Source organism: Chlorocebus sabaeus, chromosome 4, assembly GCF_047675955.1.
Source record: "Chlorocebus sabaeus isolate Y175 chromosome 4, mChlSab1.0.hap1, whole genome shotgun sequence".
Taxonomy (NCBI): domain Eukaryota; kingdom Metazoa; phylum Chordata; class Mammalia; order Primates; family Cercopithecidae; genus Chlorocebus; species Chlorocebus sabaeus.
Window position 1 is genome coordinate 89,550,418 of NC_132907.1, and position 18,329 is coordinate 89,568,746.

The following is an 18,329-nucleotide window of genomic DNA, read 5'->3' on the forward strand; positions in this document are numbered from 1 at the left end:
GTGGGCAAAGGACATAAACAGACACTTCTCAAAAGAAGACATTCATGCAGCCAACAAACATATGAAAAAAGGTCAACATAACCAATCATTAGAAAAATGCAAATGAAAACCACAATGAGATACCATTTCCAACTAGTCAGAATGGCTATTATTAAAAAGTCAAGAAACAGCAGATGCTGGTGAGGTTGCAGAGAAAAAGAAACACTTTTACACTATTGGTGGGAATATAAATTATTGGAGTTTCTATTTTCCCCTTTATGCCTTATCAGCCTTTGTGGAAGACAATGTGGCAGTTCCTCAAAGATATAGAAGCAGAAATACTATTTGACCCAGCAATGTCATTACTGGGTATACACCCAAAGGAATATAAATCATTCTGTTATAAAAATACATGCACACATATGTTCATTGCAGCACTATTCACAATAGCAAAGACATGGAATCAACCCAAATGCCCATCAATGAGAGACTGAAAAAAGAACGTGTGATACATATATACCTTGGAATACTATGCATCCATAAAAAAGAGATCATGTTCTTTGCAGGGACATGGATGGAGCTTGAAGCCATTACCCTCAGCAAACTAATTCAGGAACAGAAAATCAAACACCATGTATTCTCACAAGTAGAAGCTAAATGATGAAAACACGTGGACACATGGAGGGGAATGATACACACTGGATGCGGCCTGTCGGGGTATTGGAGGGAGGAAGAGTATCAGAAAAAATAACTAGTGCATGCTGGGCTTAATACCTCGGTGATGGGTTGATAGGTGCAGCAAACTACCATGGCACATGTTTGTCTGTGTAACAAAGTTGTACATCCTGCACCTGTTCCCCAGAACTTAAAATAAAAATAAAAACTAGCTAGATGTGGTGGTACACACCTGTACAAGCTACTCAGGAGGCTGAGGCAGGAGGATCCCTTGAGCCCAGGAAGTCAAGACTGCAGTGAGACATGATGGCGCCACCGCATTCCCGTATTCCAGCCTGAGCAGCAGAGTGAGACCTTGTCTCTAAAAAAAAAAAAAAAAAAAGAAGGCGACACCAGCGTGGAGACCACAGCAAAGGCCATGCCTCACCACTTCCCCATCTCCTGCCCCTTGACTGGCTCCTCAGCCCCTTCTACAGCCCGTTCAGCTTCTGGTCTGCCATGCCCACTATTCACTTGCCAAAACTCTGAGGACAGACCTCCTTTACCCTGTTCTCCTGAAGCCTTTGCTTACGTATTCTCAAGCACTATGTTAGGAAAAATGAAATAGTATTCAATTAACATGTTTGCATTTCTCCCCTAACAGTTGAATTCTCCTGGAGGTCATGGTAATGCTCCTGGGTAAATTGAGGAAGGGTCAAGAATTATGGAAAATAAAGCTGAAACTTAGTATCACAAAAGCGCAAGACATCATAAAAATGTACACAATATGCAGATGTCCATGAGCGTAACCCCATGGCCCAAATCAGGCTTAAGCTGGGTAGTGTAGCCCCAGGTTTTGTAAGGTTCTATAAAACGTTTTCTGAGAATCAGGTTCTGTTCTTAACGCCGTATAGTGGAGTTTCTATTTTCCCCTTTATCCCTTATTGCTCTTCCCTTTTTGTCTTGTCTTCCACTTTAATCAAGACCACAACCTAGTAGGTTGCAGGCTTTAAGAACACATAATTATATAAAAGAATAAAGAGTTAGGCTGCTCATCTTCATACATTTTCAAGTATTGCACCTGTCCCCACCTTTGCACAGATCCCTCCTTTGCTGATAGGTTTCAAGGAGCCAAGGATGGCCAGCTCACACTGGAGGGTGGTATTTCCTTCACTCAAAGGCCCTCATTTGACATTGACTGGTCATTTTATGATGAATTTTATTAATACAACTTTGATGGTTAAGTCACATATTATCCTCTTAACCCTCTCCAACAGCCTCTGTATTTTACAGCGATTTTACATGAAATGCACACCGTGCTACTTCTTCCATATCTACAAGGTATGCATGAGCTGCCCACTCACAAAAATAAAGCCAAGTCAGGTCCCGAGAAGGGCTGGCATTTTCATGTAAATGGCAAGTTGTACATCAATGTCAGATTAGCTGGGAGGTTGTTGCAGCACTGAAACCTTCTGACCTGACCAGCTGACAAGGCAGGATTTCCACAGAGGGGACGATATTTCTGAAGCATCTGTATCTCTGAGCTTTTGATGTATGAGTTGATCTTTCCCCTGATAGCTAGCAAGAAAAGCACTCTTGTTAGTATTTAAAAATAATGAAAAATGGATCCTATTTTTTTTCTCTATCCTTTTCACTTCAAAATGTCCTCTTTCCAAATTACCTATTGCAATATTAGCCTTCAGGAGTTGGGCTAATGGAAGTAGACACCAGACAGTGCCCCTCCTGCTATACAACAGTGTATCCTGCACTGATGTCAATTGTACAACTAGAACATTCTCTGAGGCAAAAGAGTGGCTCCTCTTCTCATAGACACTACATATGTGTTAGAAAAGGTGACCTAGGGTGTAGCATGGTGGGCTACAGTAGCAAGAGTGTAACAGCTCTTCTGTTACTCTTGAACTGATAGATGGTGGGCTCTCAGGGGAGGAGGAATCAGAGAGTGACATTCTTTCTTTTACAGAAAGCCATGGCATCATGACTATTTCCTCCCTGAAGAAAAAAGATACAGGCTTTATCCTGAAATGGTTTGAGTCACACTGCTGTGCACACAGCGCAGCATTCCCTCAGCCTAGACGTGCAGGCAGTACGTTCCAGGCACTGTATGTGGAGATCATGACATCGACGTACTCACTCACAGGCCACAGCAACAATCCATCTCTGCTAGTTTCCTTATGTCTTTGTTCCTCCTTTTCTCTGCCCCATATTTTAGACATAAAATATCTGACAAGTGGGTGAAATCATAGGATGACACTTTGCACTTGGAAGAATCGATATGGCTTAAGTCAGTGGTGGAGGACCGGCTCTAGCCTGATGCCCACGTCTCGCTCCTGACCTCTCCTCTGAGCTCCAGTTCCTGATTTCCAGGGCCTTCTGGGTGTTTTATCTGGGTTGATTCACTGTCACATGTTCTTATCTTTCCCCAAACTGCTGGCAGCCCTGATTTTATTGAAGTGACTAATAAAAAAAATAATATTAATAACACCAATCTTTTCTAAGTTTCACAAATTTCTCCTTCCCTTCTTCCTATAGTCCAGGCAACTTTTGAAGAATGAATGTTCTAAAACATTCCCATAATTATGTTCTTTTGTTCAAAAACATGTTATGAGATCTTAATGCCTCATCATTGTAAAACCTTCATCCAGGCACTCAAGGCTCTCTGTGGTGATTCCTCAACTTCAGTTTCCCTAAATGTCAGCCGCGATCCCTCTTGGTTAATTCCACATTTGGGTCAGGTCGTATTATACACGTGTCTCTACACCTGGCCCACAGCTTTCCCTGTCCATTCCACCTCCTCCTCTGCCTGCCTAAATGCTACTCTCTGCAAAACCCAGGCCAATACCATCTTCTTTAAGAAGTACCTCTGTTCTTCTCAGAGATTGGAAATCCCTATCTTTGGACAAGTTATAAATATCACGTGCCCATAAACAGCTTCAGCCTGGGGATGATGCTTCCTGGCACCTCTGCATTCATGGGACTCAAGAAGGGAAACTATCCTTATGGCACGTCCAAGAGTTGGACTGTTCTCACATCTAGCCTAACTTACCTGAGGAGTCAGGTGCCATAGTTTTATTTTTATTTATTTTAACTGTCAGGTTCAGGGGTACATGGGCAGGATGTGCAGGTGTGTTGCAGAGGTAAACTTGTATTTGTATTATACAGATTATTTCATCACCCCGGTGTTAAAACCCATATCCATTAGTTACTTTTCCTGATCCTCTCTCTCTTCCCACCTTACCAAACACTGATAACCTCCAGTGTGTGGTGTTCCCTCTGTGTATCCATGCGTTCTCATCATTTAACTACCACTTTTTTTTTTTTTTTTTTTTGAGAAAGACTCTCGCTCTGTCAGCCAGGCTGGCGCTATCTCAGCTCACCACAAGCTCCGCCTCCCGGGTTCACGCCATTCTCCTGCCTCAGCCTCCTGAGTAGCTGGGACTGCAGGCACCCACGACCACGCCCAGCTAATTTTTCGTATTTTTAGTAGAAACAGGGTTTCACCATGTTAGCCAGGATGGTCTCGACCTCCTGACCTGGTGATCTGCCTGCCTCGGCCTCCCAAAGTGCTGGGATTACAGGCATGATTCACTACCACTTATAAGTGAGAACATGCAGTATTTGATTTTTTTGGTCCCTGCATTAGTTTGCTGAGGATAATGGCCTCCAGCTCTATCCATGTCCCTGCAAAGGACATGATCTCCTCCTTTTTATGGCTGCATAGTATTCCATGGTGTACATGTACCTCATTCTCTTTAGTCTATCACTGGTGGGTATGTGTTGTTGATTCCATGTATTAGAGAAATGCAAATCAAAACCACAATGAGATAGCATCTCACACCAGTCAGAATGGCTATGGTTAAAAAGTCAATAACAGATGTTGGTGAGATTGTGGAGAAAAAAGAACACATATAGATTGTTAGTGGTAGTGTAAATTAGTTTAACCATTATGGAAGACAGTGCAGCAATTCCTTGAAGACCTAAAGACAGACATACGATTCAACCCAGAAATCCCATTAATGGGTATATCCCCAAAGGAATATAAATTGTTCTACTATAAAGGCACATGCAGCCAGGCGCGGTGGCTCCTGTCTGTAATCCCAGCACTTTGGGAGGCCGAGGCGGGTGGATCACGAGGTCAGGAGATCGACACCATCCTGGCTAATAAGGTGAAACCCTGTCTCTACTAAAAATACAAAAAATTAGCCGGGTGTGGTGGCGGCGCCTGTAGTCCCAGCTACTTGAGACGCTGAGGCAGGAGAATGGCATGAACCCGGGAGGGGGAGCTTTCGGTGAGCTGAGATCACATCACTGCACTCCAGCCTGGGTGACAGAGTGAGATTCTATCTCAAAAAAAAAAAAAAAAGAAAGAAAAAGAAAAAGACACATGCATGTGGATATTCATTGCAGCACCATACGTAATAGCAAAGCCATTGCTTCATTTGTGGATTTCTGTTTGGGCTTCAGATGGTTAACATGAACCCAAGTGTTTGTAGTGAGTGTGTTTAAACTGTTTCAATGTGGGAAGTGGCTGGAAGGCCACCGTCTAATGCTGCTAGGTTGGCTGGGAGTGTCAGATGCATATGGATTCTGTTTAAGAACCTAAAGTGCTAGGTTTTACATAAGATATATAAGACATAAAATTCTAGAAACACAACAAAAACATGCCTGACATAATTTTAGTGAAAATTTAGATTAAAATGCCAGAATTGAGCTAGTGATCAGGTTAGTAGCGAAAACATTTTAGCTACCCATGTTTTAGCTTCAGTGATTATCCAGGCAAATATTCTGAGCCTGTGGTTGAAAGCCATTCTGAATAAATTGTATTCTGATAAGTATTTGCCTTGAATACCAAGTTTCTTCCCTTAAATCAACACAAAGTGAAGACTGCACACTCAAACAAGGGGAGAAAACTGATTCACACGAAACTTCATCTCTAACCCATTGCTGTCTATGATATTTTTTCCTACTTTTCTGTAGGTGCACTGTGAAAAGAAAATGCTGCCTTTCTGAAGGGTGGATAAGTACATGTTTTAAAAAGTCAAATTCAACTTGCAAGATACTCAGGGAGTGAGGAGTCTAATATATCTTAAAGGGCTGTTACAGATTAGACTAGGGTTCTAATTTAGGAAAAATTAAAATACATTTTAAAGTTAGCTTTACAGTGTCTTCAAGGTTGCAGGGCTTTTATATTCCAATATAAAATGTATTTCAGTAATGTATGGTGAGACAAGGACATCCATCAGCATGTGCTAGTTAACGACTGAACTTCAGTGAGGATCTGTGGAAGGAGGCAAACCACACCTTGACCTAAGTGTGTTTCCACAATCACGTGATTATTTGTGTAAGACGCTGTATCTATTAGTCATAAGCTATGTCACTTTTAGGATGCCAGAGGAAAAATGAAACCAATGTGAGAAGATTTAGTTGGATTCTAAAATGATGTGTGATCCTGGACTGGTTCTTCAAATCCCTTCTCTTCCCTGAATTGTCAAGCCGCCTTCCTGGGTATTTTGGCATTGACAGCTGATGTCTCCTTTTTATGATGGATTTTCAAATCAGAAGTGATATTTGGTTCTTTTAATCAACTTACGAAGAGAAGACTACCCAAGGGGGAATTTGTTTAATCAAAGAGAGCATCATAACACACACAGTCACAAAATTGATTAACTATAGTTGTGGTAATTTTGTTCAGTTCTGGGACATCTACAACACATACTTAGTTCCACAGACCCCACTGCCTGTGACATAGTTGGCCAAATTTACAGCTGAGTGACAAGTTGTAATTATGAAGCTGATGAAGGCACTTATGCAAAATTATTTCTAATCAATTATGATTCAGTTCTACTCACTTATTGATAATCTACTGGAGTCTTATACATTAATTTAATGTACTCTAGTATTGAACAGCAGTTGCACTAATGCTAGGAGCTGTGGGTGATCCAAAGGCATGATATATATGGGGAAGCTGATGTGCCAAGTCCCCTCTCACTAGAGAACAAGGAAGTGGAAAAATACGGAACCATAAGATCAGCAGAAAGGACAGATGTGGTAGTTTGGCTAGTGAGAAAACAACTGAAAAGATCCATCTGAGTAAGCTCCTAAAATTCCAAAGTCATTTCTTAAATATGCTATTTTTAAGATGATGCTGCCTGCACATTTTCCATGGAAGTGCTTATTTTTGGACCATCTGTGGATGGTAAATATGTATCATGTGCCCTTTAAAGCCTCTGTGTATTTGTCTGCTCAGCATTTCACTGCTACTGACTTGTGTCAGGTACTGAAATGCCACCGTTGTCCAGTTTGTTGGTTTATGTGACAGAGATCACCTAAATGCTCACTGGCCTCCTAGACCCGGGGACTACTTTCCTTCCCTGACTCACTTTCAGGCAAATTGGGTGCCTGGGACAGCTCCTGTCACTGTGTTGCCAGTAGTGGTGGTTTCTGCTATTTTGGAGCCCGGCCTCTAACAGCACATGAGATTCTTGGCTCACCTTCTGCCTCTCCTCACAGGCTAGAAGAGATAACTGTCCGAGATGACAGAGATGCACAGTGGAAGGAATCGTGATCTCTAAGCCACTGCTTGAAAGAGATTGGTCAGGGCATCTGTTCAACTTGCCTGGGTTCTACATGAGAAGCACATCTTGCTTTTGTTCAGCACATTCAGCAAGTGATTGCCATTGCCCTGACGCATGCAGAAGTTGGCAGGTCTTGTACCAAGATGCTGCCTGCACTTGCGTATGCATACTGCTCAATAACACTCACTGGGTTGCAGGAAATAAAGCAGCGATTAGAGTCTAGGAGGTTGCAGAGCTCGCCCTGCACGGACTGAAACGTTGGAGCTACATCAGGCTGAGGATGCTCTGGCTTTGCATGCTTGTTTGTTTGTTCATGGTTCAGCTTGTGTAATACAGCCATCGTTGGCCCAGAAATCCAAAGAAAAATTCCCTTTTCCCACAGGTTACTCACTTGGTTGGAAAAGCCATATTAGGGGTAATTTTGAAGAGCCACTGTTTTGAAATATGGCTTCTCTACCAGCCTGAGCTTCTCAGCTGACCTGTGAGGGGGTGTTGTGCCCCAACTGGAAAGTTCTTCTTTCGTTCAGAGACATGTGACTCACCGTTTCAACACAGAAGGCCCTGATACTGCATGACACAGTAAAATACAACCAGAGACTTCAAAATTACTCCAGGCTAGAAGGAGACTCCAATTAGGAAAAAAGTAACCTATGGGCTCTCTGTCGTATGAAGCCATCTTCCATAAGAGTTCAAGGACAAAAGACTACCGACGTCATAATCACATTTAAACTTAATGTTTTGGGCAATCCTTAAGTAATCTATTTGGAGTGTCCCACTCATTTTAGACCTCTTCACTTTACAGTGTGTTGTGTGAGATTATATCTCCATTGCACCTAATTTTAAAATAAATTTATTTAGGTAGATGTAGAGACATACTACTGTGATAAAGTGGTTCATACTAAATAAAATTTAGCTAATAATCCTGGCTGTCTTTTCAATCTTAGATTAACTTACATTACAAAATCTCTTTCCTATAATAATGTTTTCAATATCCGTGTTGATGGTGATATATTTAGTATACATTACATCTTCCACTAAATTATTTTATGGAAATATAAAAAGTAAACGAGATAGAAACAGAATTGTTCCAGTGGAGCTGAGTGGATTTCCTGGAAAGATGACAGTCTGAATACCCTTCAAAGGTCATTCAATTCCCAGTAAGCACCTAAAAGAGATACTGCACATAGGACGCAAGAAAAGGGCTGGCAGAAGTGGGACCTTCAGTGAGAATTTTATTTTAATAATTTCTTGATTTCAAATTAATGTGGCTGTTCCCATCTAATACATGGAATGAACAGAATGGATCAATTATAGTTTTATACCAATCAATTTAATAAAAAGTGATGTTTTAATCTGTTGAGACCAAATTATCTGACCAAACAAGCTTCTACTTGCAGAAATGCACTGATGACCTCTCCTGTTCCAGAATTACTCTTATCTCCAACTCATGTATCATTTCCTCAATGTGTCTTGCTACTAAAAGCTAAAGATATTATTCCACCAGTCTCTGTGATAAAGCTGAGCTAAAAGCGAGCATTTGGGTCTACCATGGGGGAATACCACGGTGTCAACAAATCTTTTTACTGAACCTGTGCAGGTTACACAAGGTAAATGCGCTGAATGTAGTCCACACTTGCATATGCATATTGCCCAATAATGTTCATAACGGCATCAACAAAGCAATGCAGCACCATCCACCATCCTGACTTTCACCGTCATGAGGCATTCACACCACAGCTGCCTGTCAGTCTCCAGGTCAGCCTTCTCTCCATGCAATGTATCTGTATTCCATATGCAAATTCTCCAGTGAATGATTTTCCTGTTTTGTAAGCTAGACTGCACCTGTAACATGTGAGACTGAGTTAAAAATGACAAGCAGACAAGCACAAGGCACATTATCTTGACAAACTCAGCCTCCGAAAATTACTCTGGGCCTGAATTATTAAAATAACAAGGAATATTTCACTCAGCTGTGCAGAAATGATCCTAATTGTCCACTTTAGCTAAATCCTTTCAGTCTCTGAGATCGGTCAATTTACATTGGTGGCTTGCAAATTCCTCAACTCCCATTAGGGAAATGCACAGCAGCAGCCCAATGCACCCTCATTTATTTTAATAACCTGCCAAGCAGACATGAAAATGTTAAAGTTGGAAGGCTATAACATGACAGGATCCTGACTTGTCAGAGCCACATTATAATCTAGTTAAAATACTTTCTTTCTCCCTTTCATGTCTTCTCAGGTAAGTGGGAAACTAATTGTCAAATTACTAATTTTGTTGGCATTAATATCAATACCAAGACAAGAGGAGCATGAACTGTTGAGCGAGAGGTTTTTCTTCTACACCTTCTGCTGCTGATGGGGAAATTACTCAGGAATCAAGGAAAGAATTAAATTTATATGATCCATTTGCTATTTGGTACTAACTCGTTCTTGCAGGTGCTGTTTGTTAGTACTGCCAGCTAAACAGGCCAGTTCTACACTATCTGGCTTGGTTTGGGTTCTTATTGTGCAGGTCATCTTGATAATAAACCAATATTAAGCATTTGCTTTGTGTTAAGGAAGCATAAATGATTATATGCTCAGGGGCTTGATGGATAAAGTCTTTCCAGAACTTCCAATCTGGTCAGAACTGGGATGATTCTAAATTCTGGATTGCACCTGTTGTGCTGGCGAAATTATTAATATCATCATTGTTCACTCTCAGAAATACCCTGTTTTGATAAGTTATGTGACTATCCTGGCTACACATAACAGATATGAGGTTGTGGGTTACTCATAAGACATGGGCTGAAACATGTTTTTTAAAGTACTTCGTGGAGACTTTTCGCAATGGAAAGGACAGGGTAGAGAAATGAGGTTTATGCTCAAAGTGAGGTAGCTCAGCAAGAGGATAAAATGGCGCCTGCTAAGAGAAAGTTTCCCAAAGGTCAGCCTCTAAATATTTTTCTTCTGGAAACAAAGGGGAAAAAAATGTGTTCCAGGGCTCAGGGATTGTGATGCTGTTCATTCACTGCGTTTTGGTCTTGGAAAAAGAGAAGGCTTCAGCTGTAGAAGCAGGTCTGTTTTCTAATCAATTTTTGCTACGCTGAAAAAGACGAAAGAGAAGAAACATTAAAAATGGGAACAAATTATTTTAAGAATGATGGAACTCACAGAACACATCTCTGTTTGAATCTCCAATGAAAGCAAATTATAAACTTTGCATGGCGACTTCATTTACCAACACAGAAATTTCCTCAGTTCATAAAACAGAACCTTTCTTTTCACCATTGACATCTAAATTTGGCAGTCAAACTGTGGGATGTCACACATTCTTGAGTATGAAAAATTTTAAGTATTGAGTTTGTGAATTCTTCATATTTGCTTATTTCCCCACAATGTGTTTATTCTATTTTATTTTTTCTCAGCATTAAAACATTTTAGAACCATTGTAAATCACAGCGTCTTTGCTATTTTTCCTGTGGAAGAATCTGATTATTTGTTTTGATTCATTTAATTGAAAGAATTGAATAAAAATAACCTATTGTATGAAAAGTTGATATTTTCAACACTTGTTTTTTAAAATTAAACTTTTTCTTGGGCGTTCAGACAATCATAAGTTTGTGCTTAGTCTTGATTTGCGCATTTGCACATGCAGTTAGCAGTTCAGGTGCTGCAGATGAGCACAGACACCTGGGTCAGATATAAAACAACCATCTGCTTTTTTGATCCATTATGAATATGCCCACAGGCTACGTCATAGGGAGCAAAGTCATTGCTTTCTTTTCCTACAATTGAAAAATTAATAGATAAAGAACTGAATTGCTAAATGAAGAGAGTTACTTGTCAAGGTGCTCAATGGGAACCTGGAGCATGGGGAATCTGCAGGTCATGAAGTCACTTGGGGAATGCAAATCCAGGAAGAACATCAGCACCTGCATGCAGAGAAGGTGCACCGACCACCCCAGAGCTGAGTGAGAACGAGAAGAAAGCAAATACTACACTGTTGAAAGTTGTATTCGTCCATTTTCATACGCTATGAAGAAATACCCAGTACTGGGTAATTTATAAAGAAAAAGAGGTTTAATGAACTCATAGTTCCACATGACTGGGGAGGCCTCACAATCATGGCAGAAGGTGAAGGAAGAGCAAAGACACGTTTTCTATGGCAGCAGGCAGGAGAGCATGTGCAGGAGAACGGCCCTTTATAAAATCATCAGATCTCTTGAGACTTATTCACGATGATGGCATGGGAAAAAATCTGCCCCCGTAATTCAGTTACCTCCCACTGGGACTTTCCCATGACACATGGAAATTATGAGAGCTACAAATCAAGATGAGATTTAGGTGAGGACACAACCAAACCATGTCAAAAGCTAACACTAAAACACTGCTTCTCTACTGCACCTAAAATTCAAAACCCAAGTTGGAGATGCCAGCAGGACTTGGTCAGCATGCTAATGCCTTGTTTAAAATCCTTTGAGGGCTCCGTGTACCCTGCAGCAGCTTTCCAGCAAGGGCCTGGAAGTATTGGTCCTTCCATGCAGTGCCTCCGGCCTCTCTGGGCATAGAAGGTCTGGGGAGTATCTTGAGCTGCATGGAAAGTATCCTCACTTCCAATCTTCTACTGTACAGTTTCAAGAAAAATCCTGTAAGTGTTCACTTACTTGCTTCATTTAAAAAAGAGATCTGGAAACTCAATAAACCTTTAAATACAATTCAATTTGAAGATTTTTCCGTTTCAGGAGCGATCACCATCACCATCACAATTGCACACAGAAACTCTGGTCTGATCATACATCTCACCTGGGCATTGGTTTTGGCCTCTGTCATTTGCACATGGTAATGCCAGCATGGCAGGGAGCATGTTTCAGTCATATGTGTACCTCAGTAGAAACACAACAGAAGCTTTATCACACTGCCAAAAACTGTATTAGGGAAAGAATGATATAAACAGACAAACAGAAAATCAAAAATGTTCATGCTCCTACCACCAAGCTGATCAGATTTTTCACCAAATGTATTTAAAGACCTTTAATTGAGTAATTTATTTAGTTATTAATGTGTGCTTTGTTTGCAGTGGAATTCCTCTAATAACTCTTCTCTCTCAAACCCACTCCCACTCACACACAGGGACACTGCATGGCCCCTGTGCCTCTAATGCCACATTCATTGCAAAGAGGCAGCCCAGGGCTTATACCCACAACCAGCAGCTACTCCAAGACTGGGAACTGGGGAGATGGTTTACTCCTGCACTCTTCCCCCAGACAGCTGAGATGTTTGCTTATTTATTTGTTTTGTTGACATTAGGCTTTGATGTAAAAAAATATGTATTTTTCAAAATTTGTATGTGGACATGGAAGTTTTCTCTATCAAGTGAATGAATCAATATTCAATGACATTTTTAGAGACAGCATTTGTTTATGAGGATTTTGAAGAGTTTATAGCCTGAAAGCTAAAATATCATAGCTGCACATTTTTGAAACACATTGAATCTGACACATGGGAGAGAAGTCTTGGATAATAACTAGCTGGAGCAGAGAAAAATACGGACATTCTGTGAAACGAAAGAGTGCGCAGGAGGAAAAGGAGAAATCATTTGCATGTCAGAGTCAGTTGAAGGCAAGTCCAAGCTCCTGGGTGTTGAAAGTGGTAGAGGAAGGAGACGATAAGGCAGGCAAGATCTGTGGTTTCCAGGTTTCCCCTATCCACAAAGAAGAGATTCATTGCAATGTGGAGGGTTCAGTCTCCTCCTGTCTGTCCATGCACACTTCATTTTCCAAAACTGTTTGTGCCACTGGATATGAGATTGAAAAGTGACTATTTCATCCAACCTGGTACATCCAGCCTCTTTCTGGAGACAAGCGTAAGAAAGTGCCTGCCTTCCCACTAATACATCCAATGAAGGGCTCTGGCCAGAGAACACCACATAGGATTGATCTCAAGACTGCAGAAGGGCACCATTCCTCATGCTCCTTTCTCACAAGGCACAGCAGTGCATCGTCTAAAAGAACAAAATTACTTGTGGGACAGGCTAGATTCACTGATGGTGGAAGGACAATATATAGAAGTTGTAAAAATAGAGCATATCAGTCTGCTCAGGCTGCCACAACCCTAATATTAATACAGTAGACTGGGAGACGGAGACATTTATTTTCTCCCAGTGTGGAGGCTGGAAGTCTGGCATCAGAGTGCCAGGATGGGCCATTCCTGGGGAGGGGCCTCTTCCTGGCTTGCAGGCAGCTGCCTCCTTGCTGGGTCCTCACCTGGCCTTTTCTCTGTGTATGGAGTATGAGAAAAGAGAAATCTGTGGTGCTTGTTTTTATAAGGGGACTGATCCCATCAAGAGGACCTCAGCCTTGTGACCTCATCTAACCTTGATTACCTCCCAAAGGCCCCACCTTTAAGTACCATTATGCCAAATGTTGAAGCTTCGACATAAGAATGTTGTAGGGCCACAGTTCAAGCCACAGCACAAAGTATCTGTGACTGTTGGTAAAACATAAAGATGAGATTCATGAAGAAGAAAATATAGCATTTGGGTACTTCTTTATGTAAAGGTTTTATGAACCAGGTGATTGTGAGAAGCAAAGGTTAAAGAAACATGACACTGAGCAGCTGCCATCCTTGGAAATGTGGTTGTGACCGTGGCTGGCAACCCAGGTTCAGATCTCTCTCTCTCTCTCTCTTTCTCTCTCTCTCTCTCTCTCTCTCTCTCTCTCTCTCTCTCTCTCTCTCTCTCTCTCTCTCTCTCCCCCTCCATAAATCGATAGATAGGTAGACAGATAGACATATACTGTCTCATTCTTTCTCTTACTCTGTCACCTTCTCTGTGCAAGTACCCATTGCACACACTCTCTCTCATTCTGGCCAACCATAGAGTAAGTGATAAAGATAGTCTCCTCCCTCTCAAGTTAGTGGGCATTAAATTAATTATTTCATATGACGGCCTTAAAGAGATGTATTAGAACATTGCTAAGTAAATTGTCCCCAAATTCATACACTGAATTCACTCTAAGATTTTTTTTTGAGCACCACTTTTCCAAAAGTTAACAATCTAGAACAGAACATTAAAACATTTCTTCTCCCTTATTATTTATTCTTAAGTTACAAGTAAAGGAGACTTTTATGTGACATCATAAATTAGATCAAATTTTATGTACATGGTGACTTATGATTCTACCTGAGATGGAGTAACAAAGACTGGATTTGCCCTCTCCTAAAAAAACAATAAATAGACAAAATACACAAAACAGTGGTTTTGAAGACATTGGACAAGAAACAAGAATGGCAATCCCTTACTGTAGCCTTGTAGTGTAGTTTGAAGTTGGGTAGTGTGATGCCTCCAGCTTTGTTCTTTTGCTTAAGATTATCTTGGCTATACAGACTCTTTTTTGGTTCTATATAAATGTTAAAATAGTTTTGTCTAATTCTGTGAAGAATGTCAATGGTAGTTTAATGGGAATGGCATCTCTTGGTGATTCACATGAACATTAAATTTCAAGAAGCTACTATTCTGGGGCAAATCCTCCTAGCAGGGACTTGGACAGATATCTGTACACCCATGTTCACAGTAATATTATTCACAATAGCCAAAGGTGGAAGCCACCCTAGTGTCTATGAACACTCAAGCAAAATGTGCTAATTACGTACAATGGAATATTATTCAGCCTTAAGGAGGAAGGAAATTCTGATACATAGTACAACATGGATGAACTTTTAAGACGTTCCTCTCAATGAAATAAACCAGTTATAAAAAGACAAGAAAGGCCAGGCACAGTGGCTCATGCCTGTAATCCCAGCACTTTGGGAGGCCGAGGTGGGCAGATCACCTGAGGCCAGGAGTTCAAGACCAGCCTGGCCAACGTGGCAAAACCACATCTCTGCTAAAAAATACAGAAGTTAGTGGGATGTCGTGGTGTGCATCTGCAATCCTAACTACTCAGGAGGCTGAGGCAGGAGAACCATTTGAATCTGAGAGACAGAGGTTGCAGTGAGCCAAGATCACACCATTGCACTCCAGCCTGGGTGACAAGAGGAAAACTCATACACACACAAACTCACGATTCCTGAGAGTTGGGAAACAAGCAAGCTGAGCGCTAAGTTTGACTGCATGTCTGCCTCAAGGGAGTTTTCAGACCACAACACAGGTAGGGGGCACCAAGGAGAGGTCTGATAGTCTCCCTGTGTTGAGCAGATGAACCTGAAAATCCAGGCAAACCAAGATTGCTGGAATTTTCCTGATAGTCCTGGAGAGAAGGGTTTAGTTAAATTAAATTTGATTTAAAGCCTTTGTATCTTGAGTCCATCCCTAGAGAACTACAGTCTAACCTAAAAATCTGTGTTTTTAAAACTAGTAGCTGAGTTTCAGCCAGTCATAGACTGCCAAGTGATTACACTGGGCCCAAATTGGGCACATGCCATGTTGTAACCCATGAAGCTGTTTCTGTGTGTCACTACCTTTATTATCAGTCTGTAAATACTGCCTGCCCATGTTGCTGGGTGGAGCTCTGTGAACCACTCCTGGATATGAACGCTGCCTGATGCATGACTTACTCTTTGCTCAAATAAACCCTGCCAAATTTAATTTATCTAAAGTTATTCTTTTAAAATTTTGGCATCAGAAGTTTCATCCAAAGTAAATCTCCCTTGACCCCCAGCAACAGTAGGTGACCGATGGAAGATACCACTGGCCCATTTTTGCCCATTCATCTCCTGCAGCAGCTGGAATCAAGGGTTAGTTCTCTCTCTGATTCTGGATCCACAAAGTTATGTGTTTAGCTATCTGAGTTTATTTGAGTATCTTTTGTCTGTACTTGATTTGGACGTTGTGATAATAATAAGACTGAGTACTGTAAGGAGGTCTCTGGTATTTGACTGGGTCAGACACTGGACTAGGTTAGATAGGTAGTTATGGTTACTAGAAGGCAGGGAATCATGGATTCATTTGTATCTTAGGAGTATGGAACTCTTGCCAGTTTTATGCAGAGGAACTATGGACCCAGAACTTGTGTTTTTCTGGAGAAATGGGTGAATCTTAGTAAAAGTAACTCAAAGTTACAGTGGTTACAGTGGATACACTTTTTATAAAAGGCAAACAGGTGCATGTCTTTCAGTTATGGGGACCATATGCAAACCCAAACAGAGGGATCCCAAACTAAAGACCCCTGTGCCCTGAGATCTCTGCCTTAATTGTAAACAGCCAAACCATTGGAGAAGAAATTGTCCATTTTACACCAGTCATCTGATGGGCCCAGTTTGTTTAGTTTGGATTATCTCCACTAGAGGTAGCCCCCAGTGGCTTCACTCCTGAGAAAATAATCAGCAATTCTCTCAGAGAAGAAAAAAATATTACTGTGGTGAAGGTTTCAAATCAAGTCTGAAAGGTCACTGTGACTAAGCCTGTCTGATTGACACTTGAACCGTTTTCTGAAAAAATAGTTGTAACAGTTAGTCCTCTGTGCTTTTCTCTTTGACTCTACATCCCCCATGGGAAACTGTCAGCTGAGACCCCCTTTCTGAAGCCCTTGCTGACTTTACATTCTGACAGCTCTGCTCATCTCTTTTATGTTGTCATGGTCCTTGATATTTCCCAAAACTCCGCTGGAAAAAAAAAAAAAAAATTCAACTATTGTTTAGTAAATTATTGAGCTTTGTATTATTGTACCTGGAACATGGCTAAAGTTTCACAATGGCAGCTGTAAGATCTGTTCCTGTCTATATATCTATATATGTCTCTATGTATGATATATATGTATGTAATAATTTGCTATCTTTTTATATTGCCAAAATTAAATCATATAAAAGCTCTATTTAATTGGCCTAATAAGAATAAATGCTTAATTATTTTCTCAGAATAATAAGTAACCCTAAATCTTTTCAAGTTTACATAGATTAGGTAATCTTTGGTAAATAAGAATATTGTTGATTTGATTAAAACAGTTATATCTTCAGAGTTGTCAGGATTAAATATAATTCAGACATACAACTTTTCTTACCTATGTTGACTGGTAAAATAAGCTTGTTTTATCTCTATATTACAGTTAATAACTTGAGATGATGACTAACTTTTTAATATTTCATCTTCATGAGAACTCAAGCACAATTGTTAAGTGAGTTACAAAAATGTAAATAAGATAAAATTCCCATGTAAAAATCTTCCTCTTATGGCACAAAGTCTTAATATTCTTATCATCCATCTTATCAACAATGGAAAATTGAGTTTGAGGGAAATTATTACAAACAACAATTTGATCCTTAGTCCTAAGAAACAAACAAACAGACAAAAATTAGGAGTATAGACATAAAATGTTGCGTCTTTTAGTTTCTTATTACAGAGACACTAGAGGTGTTTGGAACAGTTAGCGAACTGTGACACATTGGCAAATTGTACTATGAAGAACATCTGCTTCCAGAAGTTATGATTCATAGATTCACCAATCTACACATTGCTGGTGTGACAGGCAGTTGCTTGCTTCCTAGAGTTCACTGGAAAATAAAGTCGCTAAAAGTTAAGCATCTATATATGTATATATGAAAAAATAAAGGAAACAATTCTATATGCAGGTATACAAGAGAGGTAAGATGTGATTTTGGTAAGGAAAAACTATAAGGTAAGGAGATTTTTTTTTAATAGAGAAGAGTAAGTTTTGTCCAAAATTAGTATGATGGGTTGTTCAAAAATAAGAAGAGGAAAAGTGTAGAACAAAAACTGAATGGATAAGAAAACCTAAAAAGATCTGTGGAAGATGAATCCTGCAAAAGGAATTTTATATCTGATCAAGCTATTTAAGATTAGAAGATACTTGGTTATAACTTTTTTTACAAATTAAGCATTAATATAAAAAATGCAGACCGTGCGAGGTGACTCATGCCTGTAATCCCAGCACTTTTGGAGGCTGAGGAGGGTGGATCTCTTGAAGTCAGGAGTCTGAGACCAGCCTGGCCAACACGGTGAAATCCTGTCTCCACTAAAAATACAAAAATTAGTTGAGTGCAGTGGTGCACGTTTGTAATTCCAGCTACTTGGGAGGCTGAGGCACGAGAATCGCTGGAGCCCAGGAGGCAGAGGTTGCAGTGAACTGAGATCACGCCACTGCACTCCAGTCTGTGCGACAGAGTG